The sequence below is a fragment of the Microtus oregoni genome, unplaced genomic scaffold (genome assembly GCF_018167655.1).
Source record: "Microtus oregoni isolate MIOR12 unplaced genomic scaffold, Mior012 000011F_ref0000422, whole genome shotgun sequence".
Taxonomy (NCBI): domain Eukaryota; kingdom Metazoa; phylum Chordata; class Mammalia; order Rodentia; family Cricetidae; genus Microtus; species Microtus oregoni.
The window spans coordinates 30321952-30339723 of NW_024543070.1; the positions used below are offsets into that span (position 1 = coordinate 30321952).

At 39.4% G+C, this 17772-nt stretch overlaps 1 protein-coding gene and 1 pseudogene across 5 annotated transcripts in view; both read left to right on the forward strand.

Annotated features, from left to right (window-relative positions):
• The window catches only part of LOC121453452 (nucleolar protein 4), a 350206-nt gene that overhangs the window by 31536 nt on the left and 300898 nt on the right, over positions 1–17772 (forward strand). The window lies entirely within an intron of this gene.
• Positions 13870–14410, forward strand: LOC121453455 (annotated as a pseudogene).

Below are 17772 nucleotides of genomic sequence, written 5' to 3' on the forward strand. Positions count from 1 at the left end.
ATATCTCTAATGTTCTAAGATCATGCTTTTTATATTGTAGATGCTTACAGTTTGCTGATCAAGTCCAGGTTAAAGTCCAAATGACATTGCTCAAGATTTGCTACAACCTTCCTTTGTATTAATGTCTAAGGAATATGATTTTCTCATTTGCTTTATCCATTAATCTATGCAAACATCAAACTGCACGACATTACATCAAGATCATGCGTTTTGAGCTCATACATAAATTCTGTACATGGGAAATATTTATCTGCATTGAACTAGTAGGCAGTTATACGTTTTCCCAGTATATAAAATGAATACAAGTCAACAATGGATAAATATGTCATTGTAACTTAAAACTTAAAGCTGAATTTTCCTTCTAATCATCAGAGGTGAACTTTCTTTCTTTAATTTTTTTTTTTTTAGTCTTGCGGCTACTCTTCTATACTGGCCAAATTCTATTCCCAGCTCCCACCTGGTGGCTCACAGATATCTGTAACTCCAGCTTTAGGGAATCTGATATCCTCTTCTGACTTCCCTGAGCACTAGACATGCATGTGGTGTACATATGTGCATGTAAAATACTCATATACCTAGGAATAAAACATCATTTAAAGTCTACAATTAAAAAAGAAATACATTGTGTATAGAATAGCTAATGTAATCACCACCATATGCCATTAAGATTACAAATAAACAGGATGAGATGCCATTATTAAATGGAGATGCTACCTATTAGAAGTATAGAAATCTGAAGAATCCAGTATAGATGATGGTGGGTGTGTGGAGCAACAAGAATTCCCAGCCATGCTGGAGGGAAGGCAACACAGTTCATCTACTGTACAAGAGAGTTTTGTAGTTTCTAAAAAGACTAAACAAACATTTACCATACCACAATCTTTGCTATTTACTGGAATGTGCTAAAACTTAAATTCACATAAAAATCTTTCTGTGAATCCTTATTTCACCTTTATTAAAAAAATAATGAAATTTTGGCACCTCAAAGGCATCCTTTAGCAGGTAAATGGATAAATAAATTAGTACATCCATAGAAATATTTTTCAGCAATAAGAGGAAATGGGCTATTAAGCTGTGAAAAAAGCAAAGGTTATGGTAAACACACCCTATTAAGTAAAAGTAATCAGTTTGTCAAGAGCTTTTTACAGTATCTATCTAATGAAATAATTGTGAGATTACTTGGATGGATAAGAACCAGAAGCAGGATAGTCCAGAGACACAAACATGACTGTAAAGCAAAAGTCAATTCCTAAGGATACTCTGCTATACTCAGAGATTGGTGCCTAGTCCAATTGTCATCAGAGGAACATCATTCAGCAACTAATGGGAGCAGATGCATAGCCAAATACTAGGCTAAGCCAGGAGAATCACACTGAACAGTGGAGGAAGGATTGTAGGAGCTACCACTAAACCACAACCCACAGAATCTCCCAAGCAGGACACACAGGGCTCACAGGGCTAACACAGACTGAATCTACAAACATGAACCCTGTATGGGTCTTAGGTCCTTTAAATGTATCTTATGGTTGTGTAGCTTGGTGTTCTTGTGGGACTCCTAAAAGAGAAGTGTTGCCTGTGCTTGGGATCACTTTCCTCCTACTGCGTTGCCTCTTCCAGCCTCGATATAAGAGCTTGTGCCTGTTCTTATTAATTTGTTAGGCTATATTTGTTGGATATCCAAGTAAGGCCTGATCTTTTTTTAAAATTTATTTTAAGGGAACCGGAGGAGTGGATCTGGGGAGGGAGGCAGATGTGGGTAGAATGACAGAGGAATGGAGAGAGGGGAAACTGTGGCCTGGATATAATGTATTAGAGAATAATAATAATAATGATGATGATGATGATGATGATGATGATGATGATGATGAAACCAATTTTGGAGGCTATAAACTATATGCTTCCAAATATAAAGAGACTTCTAGAGAAAATAAAAACAGTATAACTTGGAACCAAAGGTTAAAATGGGAGACCTGAATAGGAAGTTACAGGAATTTTTAGGCCACAGAAATTATTTTGTGTCATACTGTGACAGTAACTATTTATCAATACATAACAGTCACAATCTATGTCTACTTTGAACAGTAATTTTTTGATTGTTCATTTTTTTTAAAGAGTATCAAGGACAACATTTTGCAGAAAACCAAGAGAAATAAAATTTTAGTTTTAGAGAAATTTACAGAAGACAGGTAGTAGTTCTGGTTGGGAAGAGTCCTAGGAAAGGTACAAAAATGCTGTGCGGCAAATATTTTCCTAGAAAAAATATCGACTGCCGAGAGAAGGGGCAGTAACTAAAGCTTTAGCAGTCGTGTTATTTGTAAAATGTTTTTGGTTGGAATACCACATGATAGCCTTGGATTAGGAAGCCAAGAGTACATGCTAAGGAAGCAGGAATGAAGATTTTGAAAAAGACCTGTGTAGTGTCATAGCTCCAATGTGGTTTGGTTATCAGTCTGCAGATAAAGATGGAGGTTTAGAGGTAAATACTACTGATGATGGATGTTTGCTCAATCACCTAATTTTTAGACCTGATATATTTCTATTGTTTTTATGTTTTAATAATAATTATACAAGGTACTCAAATGATAATTGAGAACTTTAGACTTTATACTACTGGAAATGTGTGTGTGTGTGTGTGTGTGTGTGTGTGTGTGCACATATGTATACACTAAGGTCAGAAAGCATGTCTGCTGTCTTGTTCTATAATGCTAATTCCTGTGTGAGAGGGTCTTTTGCTGAGCCTACAGTTGAACGCCAACAATCTTCATTGATTTCCTGTCTCTGTCCCCATACCTCCACAGGGTTTGTACATAGGCATTTGTGCAGCTTTGAGGGTCCTCTGGTATGTGTGCTAGAGATTTGTACTCAGTTCTTTTTTATCCATTGAATCATCTCCACATCTCTTTTTTGTTGCTGTTGGCGAATGAAAGGTATGCTATGCTTTTAGGCTGGTTCGGTGGAGCTAGCAGAATGGATTATGAACAAATGAAGATTGTTAACTATGTAGAACACTCATTGGTAGTAAAAACCTCAGAAAGGGCCAGTTGTACTGGAAATGAAAAGTAGATTGACAGAACTGTGTTTGAAAAGACAATCTGTTGTCCCAGTGCACAAGAGACTGGTCTTTAAAGATTACGTTCCACAGTGTAAGGAACCAAGTTTTGGGTTACTATTTGAACTGTTTTACTTTGCTGTTTTGGACAGTGTTGGATCTTAAACTGAGCCCATTCTCTATTTGCAAATAGACAAAATAAACAGGTAGGCTTTTAAGAGAATATTAGAGCTTTCCTCTCAACAATAGATAAGGAAAAATGTAGACAATGTTGCTGCATTCGGCTTGGGGTGTCAGTACAGAAATAGCAAAGATCAGGGACAGGTAGCTCTGGTGGCACATGCCTGTAGTTCCATCACTCAGGTGTGAAGGTGGAAACAAGGTCTGGAGAAGTTCAAGGCCAGCCTCGGCTACAAATACTGTGTCTGTGTTCAGAGACCCTGTCTCAGAAACAAGCAGCAGACACCAACAAAAATAAACAGAATAAATTTAATCGAGTGCATAGCAATACATTTACTGTGTACATAGTGAAACACTTTTTATCACACTTAATGAAAATTTTCTAACAGGGGAGTCTCAGTAAAGGTTTAGAAATACTGACAAGCCAAAGTGGACAAGCAGTGAATTCTTCACAGAATCACCTTCTTGGTATGGTATTAAGGAGATGGAAGAAAAGAATTATTATTAACTTTCTTTTAAAAAATTATACAATAAATGTTATCATGTTTTCCCTTCTTTCAGTTCCTCATGTCATCTCTCCACTTTCCTACCTGTTCAACTTTATGACCTTCTTTTCTTCTCTTTTAAAAACAAACAAACAAAAAGCAAAGAAATACAAAACCCCCACATAAGTACAAAATTGGTTATCAGTAAACAAGAAAAAAAAGATAAGACAAAAATGTTCAAATAAAGCAAATGAGACAAAGAGCCCACAAAAAAACTAGTGAGTTTGTTTTGTGTGTGCCTGGAGCCTACCCTTAAGTGTGATTAATATCCCCAATGAGACTCCATTGGAGAAAACTGATTTTTCATTTGCCAGTGGGTTATCAATTGGAGATAGCTTCTTGCTCAGAGATAGAAGTCCTGTGTCTGCTTCCTGCTTTCATTAATGGGACTTTTGTGGCTTGAACCTGTAGAAGCCCTGTGCATTCTCTCACAGTTTAAGAGTTTATATATGCATGAGTCCTGATGCGTTTAGAGGACACTGTTTTCTTGGGTTCATCCATCACCTCTGTCTCTTAGAACCTTACCACTTCCTCTTCCACAGAGCTCCCTGAGCCCTGGGGTGAGCACTTTGATGAAGATATTTCATTTGGCACTGAGTGTTCCAAACTCTCTCTGCACCGTGTCCAGTTGTGGGTCTTAACCTTTAGTCCCTTCTGCTGCAAGAAGAAGCTTCTTTGATGATGGCTGAGTGAGGCACTGACCTATGGGTATAGCAGAATGTCATCAGGAGGCATTTTCATTTAGCATAATAATGGTATCAAGTTTTCCCCTATGCACGTGACCTATCTACTCTCAGGTTCTTGGCCAAGTTAGCAGTTTAAGGTATGGGTTCCATCTCATCTAGAGGGCCTTAAATCCAATAAAAATTATGGTTTGTTATTCACTCCCATAAAATTTGTGCCACTACTGTACCAGTATGTCTTGAAGAGAGGTCACTGCTGCATGTCACAGGAATTGTAACAGGGAGTTATTATTATATATGGATTTTTACCATTCTCCTCCTGTAGCATCCAGTGCCATGGCCAATAATCTGTAGTGGCGATGTTTCACAATGTGACTTGTGGTCCATGACATATGGTAAGCTCTTCAGCAATAGGACCTTACCATCATATCATGAAGAGAAACCTGTGATATTTGTGGGCTCCCACGGGGTCTGTTTGATCAGTGACTCGAAAAGACACAATGCATACCCAGCCCTGAAGGTTGACTTCATGGCAGAATATGTCTAGTTGGGACACTGTCTTCACGTTGTTGGGTGACTTAATTTCAATCCCTTTTATCTGTGTGTATTTTAGGAAGCTTCTACAGCAGTAGGCGTCCAGTGATTTCTCAAAAGACCTTTAGTGTTAATTGTCCCTCTTCATATTCCTTCCTTTCCTCATCTTTCCCTCCTTTATATCTCCTAAGGAAAGGAACTCTTAAAATATACTTATATTTTGGGACTGAGTCATTTTATTGGGTATGTTAATTTGTGGCCAGGCCAGGTGTCTGATAGCCAAAGGAGTATTTGGAAATATGTCTGTCCATAGTTAACAGCTTTTGAGTGCTACTCAATGCACTGTATAACTTGTATAACTTGACCAGCTATCTAATGATCCACAGGCACTTAAACTGTTTTAGAGGAAAAACTGAAATATTTGTATGTATATATTTAATAAGATCTAAAAGATTTAGTCCAATGCCAACAGAGATGTCACTACCTTTTAATTTTTTAAAAAACTTTAATTTTAGATTATATTCTGTATGAGTGAGCATTTTACCTGTATATATCTATATCTATATATGTGTGTATGAGTGTGTGCATGTGCACATGCCCATGTGCACACCTGGTGCCCTCAGATGTCAGAAGAGGTTGTCACATCCCCTGGAACTAGAGTCACAGATGAGTGAGCAATCTGTAGGAACAAGCGCTCTTAACTCCTCAGCCATCTCTTGCTCATCATCACCTTCTTCACAATGGCCTGTGACTCTTATGACCCTAGTTTATCAAGAAAAGTGATAGATGGACTGACCATTTTGTCTTGGTAGCGGTAGAAATTAATTCTTTGTTAACTTGAGTGGATCACCATGTAAATGCGCCTCAGGGTTTCTTTTCAAGGGTATTTCCTGAAAGCTTAACTGAGGAGGGTAGACACGACTTGAATGTAGTTGGCACAACACCATGCGCTGCATCCTGAACTGAATAAAAAAGAAAGGGCAAGCTGAGCACCAGTATGCATTCTATGATTCCTGATTGCCATGATGTAGTCAGGAGGCCGCTAGTTAGTTTCCGGCCACTTAGCCACGAAATAACCACACAGATACTGTATTAATTAAATCACTACTTGGCTCATTAGTACTAGCATCTTATTGGCTAATTCTTACATCTGAATTTAACCCATTTTTTATTAATCTGTGTGTTGCCACGTGACTGTGGCTTACTGGCTAAAGTTTTGCCATCCGTCTCTGGCAGGGGTTAAATGGCTTCTCCCTGACTCTGTTCTTCTTTCTCCCAGCATTCAGTTTAGTTTTCCCTGCCTTCCTAAGTTCTTCCCTGTTATAGGTCTGAAGCAATTTCTTTTTTCCATTAATGGTAATTGCAGCATACAAAGGGAAATCCCACGTCACGATGACGCAATGTGACCAGCCGTGGTATGATCCATTGTCATGACTTTCTTTCCACAATGGATTGTAGCCTTAAATCAAAAGAACCCTTTCTTCCTTAAGTTGATTTTGTTAGGTCCTTGGCCACAGCAACGAGAAAAGCAAGGAAAGTAACTAATGCATTTTGCATTCAGTAAGTGGGGCACAGGTGAGGGTGGATACAGGCATCCCTCATTGCTCCTATTGTGAAACCTGCATGTGAAGTTGGCTCCTTCTCTGTTGCTGCACCATGTTCTGAATTTACAAATGCAGAAGAGGGAAACAGAAAAACGTGTTGAAGTATAAACATAACATAGCTTACAGAAAAAGTGCAGTAGTGGGGAAAACGGTACATATTCAGGACCAAGAGATTCACCAGTCTAACCTTTCTGTTAAGCGTTCTGGTTTCCTAAGTTAGGATAAACAGGAAACATGATTACAGGTATGTGGGGAAAACTCCATTTTATTTGCCTGAGCATTTACTTATTTTTTTCTTGTACATTAGCAATTATGAAACTATGTTACAGTTGCCTGGCATTGCTTAAATTTTTTGCAGAACTGAAAGTGCAGCCATGTCTTGGCAAAGCAATCAGAGCTATATTTCAAAGCAAGAGTAAAATAACACTTCCCGTGATAAAACAGATTATCTTGCATCAAAGGCTAGGAACATTTCAAAACAAAGTGACATTTTTCAGCAGTGAAACTATTTTACAAATATGTATGTTTATTTCTCATAAATTTGAAAAACCTGATTTTAAACTTAAAGAACATTGCCCTCTACAAAAGAACTGTTCACTGCCATGGATTAGACAGACAATGTAAAAATTAGCCTAGCTCTGCTCTGGGTAGAAAGAGGGTGTTGTGATCTAATGAAGCAGAGGAAGAGGACTCTTTGACCTTAACTTCTCAGTGAAGTGGGAACGAGGGCACAACTCAAGCATTTAATCATGTTCCTTGAAGATGAATGCTATTTAAGCAGACAACAAAGTTTGATGAGTTTAGGAAGATGTAAACTTACTTGAAGACTTGAAGAGAACTTTGTACAAAATAAATTCTCATGGAACACAGTGTGGGGAGAAGTGTTGGGGTCTGGGAGAGTGTTTTCTCCTGGATGTAGGATACTATAGGAGGCTTGGAATGCTTCCTGCTGCAGAAACGGTCCATTCCTTTCTCTGAGAATTACATTGCCAGTTATCGACCATGCCCTTGCTTACACAAGTTGACTTTTGGAAGCATCATTTTTTTTTTTGTTTTTTTTTTTTTTGTAGCCTCATCTCTCAATTTCAAACTCAGAAAGGGGACTTTCATCTGATTAGTAGTAGTTATGTAATATCTATTACTGAGGTCACTCACTATAGATTTTTGGTGGAGGTGATTCTCTGTGAATCAGATATGAGCATTCTGACACATCTACTGTTGCCAAAAGATAAAAACAATAATGGCAATTATCTGTGAAAGCCATATGAAATTTTCTGGCAAGAAGTCCTGAGTGTGATTTAATAACTTTCTTATTTGGCCCACGACCAGGAAAAGAGATTGGAGGATTCCCAGCAGGCAGTTTCTGTGGTTCTCCACAACATCTTTATGTCTTGTGAGCAGAGAAACTGATGTCTTCTCAAGGATAATACTGGGCTTGTCTGATCGCGGCTGTCAGGTCACAGATAGCTTCTCTCTTCAGAGCAAAGGCTGGCTTGTTGACTGCTCATCTTTATAAAAATTACCTCCCTACAGATAAGAGTTTGGGTTCCTCTGCAGCCACACATGTCACCACGTATCTGTGCATACTTGGCAGAATTATTCAGACATAAATATGACCATTAGAGTTGGCTGATAGGAGCTGGAGAGATAACTCAGTGGGTAAGAGAATGCATTATTCTTGATGAAAATTTAAGTTCACTTCCAAGAACCCGTATCAGATCCCTTACAGCAACCTGCAAACTTAGTCCCATGAGAACTGATGTCTTCTTCTGGCCTCTATGGGCACCTGAACACATATGTACACACACACACACACACACACACACACACACACACACACACACACATCCCTCCTCAGACAGATACAGATACATAATTAAAAATAAAAAATTAAAAGTAGACTAATCATTGGAAAAACTTGGGAAAATATCATCAGCATTTAACTAGGGATAAACTAGAAGAAAGAAGATAAACCTCAAGTGAGAGAAAGTGGAATGAGAGATAAGGGCGATTTCAGTCCTGGCCTAGAATACTGTTTGACTTATAAAACGCACACTGTAACAACTATAACGGAGATTCTGCACGTTATTTCTGAATCTAACTTCTGTTTTCTAAATTGTAATTTCTCCTAAATTATTAATTCTGGGACTCGTCCATGCACTTTCTTTTTTAGTTTTGTTTGTTTGGGTTTTGTTTGTTTTTTGTTTTGTATTTTGAGACAGCATCTCTCTCTCTCTGTGTCCTGGCTGTGCTGGTCCTTGTTCTGTAGACCAGGCTGGCCTCTAACTCACAGAGATTCATCTGCTTTTGCCTCCTGAGTGCTGGGATTATAGACATGTACTACCACACCTGCTTTTTATATACTTAAAAATAATAACGATTGCCGGGCGGTGGTGGTGCACGCCTTTAATCCCAGCACTCGGGAGGCAGAGGCAGGCGGATCTCTGTGAGTTTGAGGCCAGCCTGGTCTACAAGAGCTAGTTCCAGGACAGGAACCAAAAGCTACGGAGAAACCCTGTCTCGAAAAATCCAAAAAAAAATAATAATAATAATAAAGATTTGCATATTGAATCCCAGGCCCTTGCTATGCTAGATAAAAGCTTACAGTTGATCTACAGCCTTGCTTGAGGTTTGTTTTCGTTATTTGTCCCATATGTTCGCAGGAGCTCAGTCTCTTCACAGCTCAGGGAGACTGACTTGTGCCTTCATTCGGAAGATTAAAAGTTTAAAAATTAAATCCACCTTTGACTTTGAGCTTGCCTTTGTAGAATTCTTGCACTTTGCTCTGTCCCTTCACCTCTTCTGTTGTGATACCTCATGAACATGGCACTCTGTGCCTTCCTTGAAATTGTTCTCTGTCCTTGTGGCCTCCTGGCCCCTGACTGCATCAAGTTTTTCAGTGAAAATGTCCTTTGGCATCTTCTCACATGGACTCTTCCTTTATAATACTGACTGCTGATGACACACTTTCCTTGGGGACACTATACCATGTTACATATGCACGCATGTGTTTATGTTACATCACATGACATTATTATGGCAATAATGATACAGATAATTTTCTTATATGAAGTAACTTAGCACTTACCCAAATTCAGCAGTAGCCTCTATTTATAGGAACTAGCTAAAGCTTTGTGCTCACTGCAGAGGCAAAGCACCCAGTGTTTTACTAACAGTCTTCTCTAGGCCCCATGTGTGTGGATGTAAGAGCGTGATCATGCAGGCTGTGGCAATGACTCACTTGCCCAGTTATATTTACTCAACTCTTTTCACATATTATCAAATTTATTTCTGTTCTTATTTTTAGTATATTCTTTATTGAGCTTTCTTACTCTTATATTAAAATATTTATTTACATAACCTCAGTTTCTCCTTGTAATGTAGTTTTATTAGTTTTGACAAATGCTTGGTCATGTATCTATCCCCATAAGTTTAATAAAAAACACTTCAGCCCTCCTCGGCTCCTTTATCCTCTCTCGTTAGGAACAGCCACTTAGTGCTTCACATGGGTGTGACAAGGCGTATCTATGAACGTGCTTATTAAACTGTCTTGCTTATTATTGTGCAGACTGTGTAAGTCATTTTTAAATGTGACCAGATACCTGAAGAAGCAGCGTTAGGAATGGAAGGTTTATTGCTTGGCTATGGAGAAAGGATATAGCCCATCATAGCAGAAAAGGCCAGCAGCAGGAAGCTGCTTGCTAATATCGTTGACTCGGGAAGCAGAGAAGGAGGAAAGCTTGCTGGCTTTCTCCCTATCCTTTCCCTTCAGTCGTACCTAGACTCCATAGGATAGCGTACTCACACCCAGGGAAGATCTTCCCTGCCAGTGCATCTTTTCTGGACAAATCTTCACCTTCTCCCAGGGGCTTCCTTTACCACTATGTGCTTCTTAATTGAGTCACGCTTAAATTGTAAACTGACCATCACACATACTGAAGGACTCTTCATTTAAACCAACCTGAGACATATCTTTCTATGTACCATGTGTGTGAAATAAATCATAGTTCAGGTTTCACTTTTAGTCTACGGACCATATTGAGTTGATGTGACATAAAGTCTGGGTCAAATTTCATTTGTGTCATGGTAAATGGGTGTCTACTTAATACTATCAAATTTATTTTCATTTTATATCTTTTATCAATTAAATTAATCTAGCTAATTTTGTGTTATAAAGTTAGGGTACTTACATTTGTCATCCAGTGTCAAATTTTCAACCCTGAAAATAAACACCCAAGCTCATTATATAGACTGACAGGTTATATTTAGGAAGATTTATGCACACATGCGCGCACACACACATGCACACAAAAACAATTAGTAAGCAAAAGAGGCGTTAAATTTGCAGGCGAGTGGAGAAAGCTATATTGGAGGTTTTAGGGAAGAAAGGAAAGGAAAAAAGTTGTAATTATATTCTAATCTAAAAAAATGAGAGAGGGAGGTTAATTTTAAATATTTCCCTTCAGCCCAATACCAAAAATAATAATCACTCAAGACATTTTAGTACATTTGTTTCTAGAGTCCATTCTTCCTGTACTCAATTTATAATAAATCAGCAAAAATAGTAAACCACTCACAATGTATTAATGCATTAATTTTTATGGACCAAGCTTAGATACTATAAAACTTATCATACTAAAGCACTCAGTTGAACACTAGTAAGAGTACCCATAGGTCTTTGCAGCTCTCACCAGATCATTCCAGACTTTTTCCGCCATCCCACAATGGCATTCTCATCCTTTATACTCATTTTTTAATCCTGTCCCAGCAAGTAGTCAACCGTACATCAAATCAGCTATCTATTTTGGATGTGTTCCATATGTGGTATGATTTAAAGTATGAAAATGGTGTTTCAAACTTCAGCTGTGTTTTAGCATGCCCCAGTGCATCATTGTTTTAGATGAAAAGTCCGTTCTATTTACATGTCAAATTTCATGTCTACATAACTGATGGAAACTTCTGTAGTTTCCACTTTGGGTTATCCCAAAAGTAATGACATAACAATTGTGATGGGTATTTCTGTGGACTTCCGATCTCCTGGACATAAAGCCAAGGCATAGTTGTTGTAGTCACTAGAGTGACTTTATACTTTACCTTTTAAGGAGTTTCCAGGCTGTTCTCAGAGCTGCCGTATTTATTGTTTACACTGTTAGATTTCCATGGCAGTGGATGAACAGTCTTATTTTTCAAAACCCTTGCCAACACTCGCTATTTACCTTTTTTTGTATTAAACATATTTAAACTTATGGTATTTTTGGCTGATAATTTTACTGTAAAATAACCTCATAGTCAGTGTAGAAATGCCTGTGCTTAACAATTGTTCAGTAAATTTTATGAATTACTATTTTTGATGTATGAATTATTTGTCATTAACAATCCAGGAGCCCCTCATCTTCTTTCCTCTTCTGTTCCCTTCCCTTTGCTTCTGTTTCCCATTTTAAAAATGTTTTTAATTGAAATAGAATTACATCATTTCCCTTCAACCTTCTCTTCCTCCAGCCTCTCCTAGTCTCCTCCCTTGAACCCGTTCATGCTCCCAGCTCTCAAGTTGCTAGCCTCTCCTTCTTTGATTATATTTGTCACATATGCTTGCACACGCACACATGGGTGCACATGCCCACCCCCCCCCACGTAATCATGCTGAGTCGTTTGTGTGTCTATAGCTTCAAGGCTAACCCCTCTGTATTCCACATTGAACAACCCGTAAGGGGGCTTATCCTTGAGATTCACTAATTCTGCTTCTCCCAGCCATCAATAATCACCTACAGCTTTGTTTAGAGGTGAGAAACCAGTGGACTTCCTTATCATTGTCAAAGACTTTGGTGTCCATAAGCACAGTCATCCTACAGGCAGTCAGGGGGTTACCAACCCTCCCCTAAGGTGGCTGTTTGTGCTGCGCCTTAAGGTCAGTCAGAGACAGGATCTCAGTGCCTCCATTATTAGCTGAGCACACACACACACACATCTTTGCACCTGTGGCCCCCTACATTCATCAGAAACAAGCAAACAACAAACTGGACTATGACAGCATGGATACACCATTCTTTAGTTTTTCCTGTCAAGACTTCTATTTTGTCTGCTGTTAACCCAAATGTTACCCACTACCTCAGGCAATGGCAAGGAGGAAAAGTGTTTCTCGCAGGTGTCTCTCGCAGTGTGTTTCCACAAATGGCACTAAAGGAGGCAGTGTTCCCCATGGATGAGTTCTGAGTCTGCTAAACAGCAGGTGGCCTTTTAGGTATGCTTCCAGGGCACCAGCAGGCTGGGAAAACAGCACACCACAACCTCGGGGCTGAGGCGTCCTAAAAGTTGAGAGTTCGTTTTTGTTTGCAAGGCTGCATAGGAATGCGGGTGTTCATTTTTAAAGGCTTCTGCAGAGCTACAGAACAGCAGATGGAACAAGGGCAAGTTCAACCAATGGTTTCCCTATTCTTACCAGCTTTTTTTTTTTTTTTTTTTTTTTTTTTTTCATGAACTGCTGTTTGAACCCTAGGGTTTCTGAGACTCAAACTCAAATTGTCAGGCTTCGTGGTAAGCAACTTTAACCACTGAACTGTCCCTGCTGGCCCTGAACATCATCTTACAATTGACAAAATCTGTCCAGATCTTTCACTGTCAAGTTCACTGGAGGGGCCAGCTACACAACAGGATGTGCTAAGTGAATGATGAGATACAGCTTGCTAGCCAGAATCCTCTCTCCCAACTGCTGTATGATGTTGTATTCAGTAGCTCATGTCTCTGTCTCAGAACTGACATTGAAGGAATGATCACAAAGTAGTTGCAATTATTTTTTTGTTTTTTGAGTATTTTATTGATTTATATTTATATACTTCCTACCTCTCCCCTCCCCCTTCAAACCTCTCCCAAGGTCCCGATGTTCCCAATTTACTCAGGAGATCTTGTGTTTTTCTACTGTCCATGTAGATTAAATCTATGTATGTCTCTTTTAGGATCCTCATTGTTGTCTAAATTTTCTGGGATTGTGACTTGTGGGCTGGTTTTCTTTGCCTTATGTTTAAAAACCACCTATGAGTGAGTACATGTGCTACTTGTTCTTCTGTGTCTGGGTTACCTTGCTCAAAATGATGTTTTCTAGCCCCATCCATTTTCCTGCAAAATTCAAGATGCCATTATTTTTTTCTGCTGTGTGGTATGCCATTGTATACATGTACTACATTTTTCTTATCCATTCTTTGGTCGAGGGGCATTTAGGTTGTTTAAAGGTTCTGGCTGCTGGAGATGGCGCAGCGCCGTGGTCGGTGAAGGATCCCAAGATGGCCGGGCGTAAACTTGCTCTAAAAACCATTGACTGGGTGTCTTTTGTGGAGAACATACCCTGAAACCAAAAGGCAATTGCAAACTCCCTGAAGTCCTGGAACGAGACCCTCCACACCAGGTTGGCGAGTCTGTCTGAGAAACCACCAGCGATTGACTGGGCTTATTACAAGGCCAATGTGGCCAAGGCTGGCTTGGTGGATGATTTTGAAAAGAAGTATAATGCCTTAAAGATCCCGGTGCCCGAGGATAAGTACACAGCCCTGGTGGACAGTAAGGAGAAGGAGGAAGTGAAGAACTGGGCTGCGTTTGTGTCTGAGTCCCAGGTCAGGATCCAGGAGTATGAGAAACAGCTGGAGAAGATGAAGAACATCATCCCCTTTGATCAGATGACCATTGATGACTTGAATGAGATCTTCCCAGAAACCAAGCTGGACAAGAAGAAGTACCTGTACTGGCCTCATCAGCCCATTGAGAACCTGTGAAACAGGCCAGGAGGGAGCCAGCCCTTCATTCCAGACTCTGGACATTAAAATAAAACATTTACATAGCAAAAAAAAAAGGTTCTGGCTATGACAAACAATGCCGCTATGAATATAATTGAGCACATGTTTTTGTGGCACAACTGAGCATCCTTAGGATATATACCTAAAAGTGGTATAAATGGGTCTTGAGGAAGGGTGTTTCCTAATTTTCTGAGAAATCACCACACTGACATCCAAAGGGGCTGTACCAGCTTGCACTCCCAACAGCAATGGAGAAGTGTTCCCTTTACCCCACAACCTCTCCAGCATAAGTTGTCATAAGTGTTTTTGATCTTGGCCATTCTTACAGGTGTAAGATGGAATCTCAGAGTTGTTTTGATTTGCATTTCTCTGATGACTAAGGATGTTGAACATTTCCTTAAGTGTCTTTCAGCCATTTTAGATTTCTCTGTTGAGAGTTCTCTGTTTAGGTCTACACTCCATTTTTATTGGATTATTTGTTCTTTTGATGACCAATTCCTTGAATTCTTTGTATATTTTGGAAATCAGACCTCTGTCTGATGTGGAGTTGGTGAAGATCTTTTCGCATTCTGTAGGCTATTGTTTTTCTTGTTGACTGTGTTCTTTGCTTTACAGAAGCTTTTCAGTTTCAGGAGGTCCAATTTCTTAATTGTTTTTCTCAGTGTCTTTGCTGCTGGAGTTATATTTAGTAAGTGGTCTCCTGTGCCAATGCATTCAAATGTACTTTACACTTTCTCTTCTATAATATTCAATGTGGCTGGCTTTATGCTGAGGTATTTGATCCATTTGGAGTTGGGTTTTGTGCATGATGATAGATATGTGTCTATTTTCATTCTTCTGCATGTTGATATCCAATTATGCCAGCACCATTTTTATATATTCTTTCTTTTTTTCCATTTGATATTTTTTGCTTCTTTGTCAAAAATCAGGTGGTCGAAAGTATGTGGATTAATATCTGGGTCTTCAATTTGGTTCCATTGGTCCTCCTGTCTGTTCTTATGCCAAACCAGGCTGTTTTCAGTACTGTAGCTCTGTAGCAGAGTTTTAAGTCAGGGATTGTGATACCTCCAGAAGTTCTTTTATGGTACAGGATTGCTTTGGCTATCCTGTTTTTTGTTTTTTGTTTGTTTGTTTTTCTTTTTTGAAATTTATTTATTTATTAAAGATTTCTGTCTCTTGCCCGCCACCGCCTCCCATTTCCCTCCCCCTCCCCCAATAAAGTCCCCTCCCTCCTCAGCCCAAAGAGCAATCAGGGTTCCCTGCCCTGTGGGAAGTCCAAGGACCACCCACCTCCATCCAGATCTAGTAAGGTGAGCATCCAAACTGCCTAGGCTCCCACAAAGCCAGTATGTGCAGTAGGATCAAAAACCCATTGCCATTGTTCTTAAGGTCTCAGTAGTCCTCATTGTCCGCTATGTTCAGCAAGTCCGGTATTATCCGATGCTTTTTCAGACCCGGGCCAGCTGGCCTTGGTGAGTTTCCGATAGAAAATCCCCATTGTCTCAGTGTGTGGGTGCACCCCTCGCGGTCCTGAGTTCCTTGCTCGTGCTCTCTCTCCTTCTGCTCCTGATTTGGACATTGAGATTTCTGTCCGGTGCTCCAATGTGGGTCTCTGTCTCTGTCACCTTTCATTGCCTGATGAAGGTTAATATTCAGGAGGATGCCTATATGTTTTTCTATGGGTTCTCCTTCTTATTTAGCTTCTCTAGGATCACTAATTATAAGCTCAATGTCCTTCTTTATGGCTAGAAACCAAATATGAGTGAGTACATCCCATGTTCTTCTTTTTGGGTCTGGCTTACCTCACTCAGGATAGTGTTTTCTATTTCCATCCATTTGCATGCAAAATTCAAGAAGTCATTGTTTTTTACTGCTGACCAGTACTCTAATATGTATATATTCCTTACTTTCTTCATCCATTCTTCCTTTGAAGGGCATCTAGGTTATTTCCAGGTTCTGGCAATTACAAACAATGCTGCTATGAACATAGTAGAGCATATACTATGGTTGTATGATAAGGCCTCTCTTGGGTATATTCCCAAGAGTGGTATTGCTGGATCCAGGGGTAGGTTGATCCCGAATTTCCTGAGAAACCGCCACACTGCTTTCCAAAGTGGTTGTACAAGTTTGCATTCCCACCAGCAATGGATGAGTGTACCCCTTTCTCCACAACCTCTCCAGCAAAGGCTATCATTGGTGTTTTTATTTTACCCATTCTGACAGGTGTAAGATGGTATCTTAAAGTTGTCTTGACTTGCATTTCCCTGATCGCTAAGGAAGTTGAGCATGACCTTAAGTGTCTTTTGGCCATTTGAATTTCTTCTGTTGAGAATTCTCTGTTTAGCTCAGTGCCCCATTTTATAATTGGGTTGATTAGCCTTTTATGGTCTAGTTTCTTGAGTTCGTTATATATTTTGGAGATAAGACCTTTGTCAGATGTGGGACTGGTGAAGATCTTCTCCCAGTCAGTGGGTTGCCTTTTTGTCTTAGTAACAGTGTCCTTTGTTTTACAGAAGCTTCTCAGTCTCAGGAGGTCCCTTTTATTCAATGAGGCCCTTAATGTCTGTGCTGCTGGGGTTATACGTAGGAAATGGTCTCCTGTGCCCATGTGTTGTAGAGTACTTCCCACTTTCTCTTCTATCAGGTTCAGTGTGTTCAGACTGATATTGAGGTCTTCAATCCATTTGGACTTGAGTTTTGTGAATGGTGATAGATATGGATCTATTTTCATTCTTCTACAGATTGACATCCAGTTTTGCCAGCACAATTTGATGAAGATGCTCTCTTTTTTTCCATTGTATACTTTTAGCTCCTTTATCGAAAATGAGGTGTTCATAGGTTTGTGGGTTAAAGTCAGGGTCTTCTATTTGATTCCATTGTTCAACTTCTCTGTTTTTATGCCAATACCAAGCTGTTTTCAATACTGTAGCTCTGTAATAGAGTTTGAAGTCAGGGATGGTAATGCCTCCAGACAATCCTTTATTGTATAAGATTGTTTTGGCTATCCTGGGTTTTTTGTTTTTCCATATAAAGTTGATTATTGTCTTCTTCAGATCTGTGAAGAATTTTGATGGGGATTGCATTGAATCTATAGATTCCTTTTGGTAGAATTGCCATTTTTACTATGTTGATCCTCCCAATCCAAGAGCAAGGGAGATCCTTCCATTTTCTGGTGTCCTCTTCAATTTCTTTCTTCAACGACTTAAAGTTCTTGTCAAATAGATCTTTCACTTCCTTGATCAGAGTTACCCCAAGATATTTTATGCTATTTGTGGCTATCGTGAAAGGTGATGCTTCTCTGATTTCCCTCTCTGTTTCCTTATCCTTAGTCTATAGGAAGGCAACTGATTTTTTGGAGTTGATCTTGTATCCTGCCACATTACTAAAGGTGCTTAT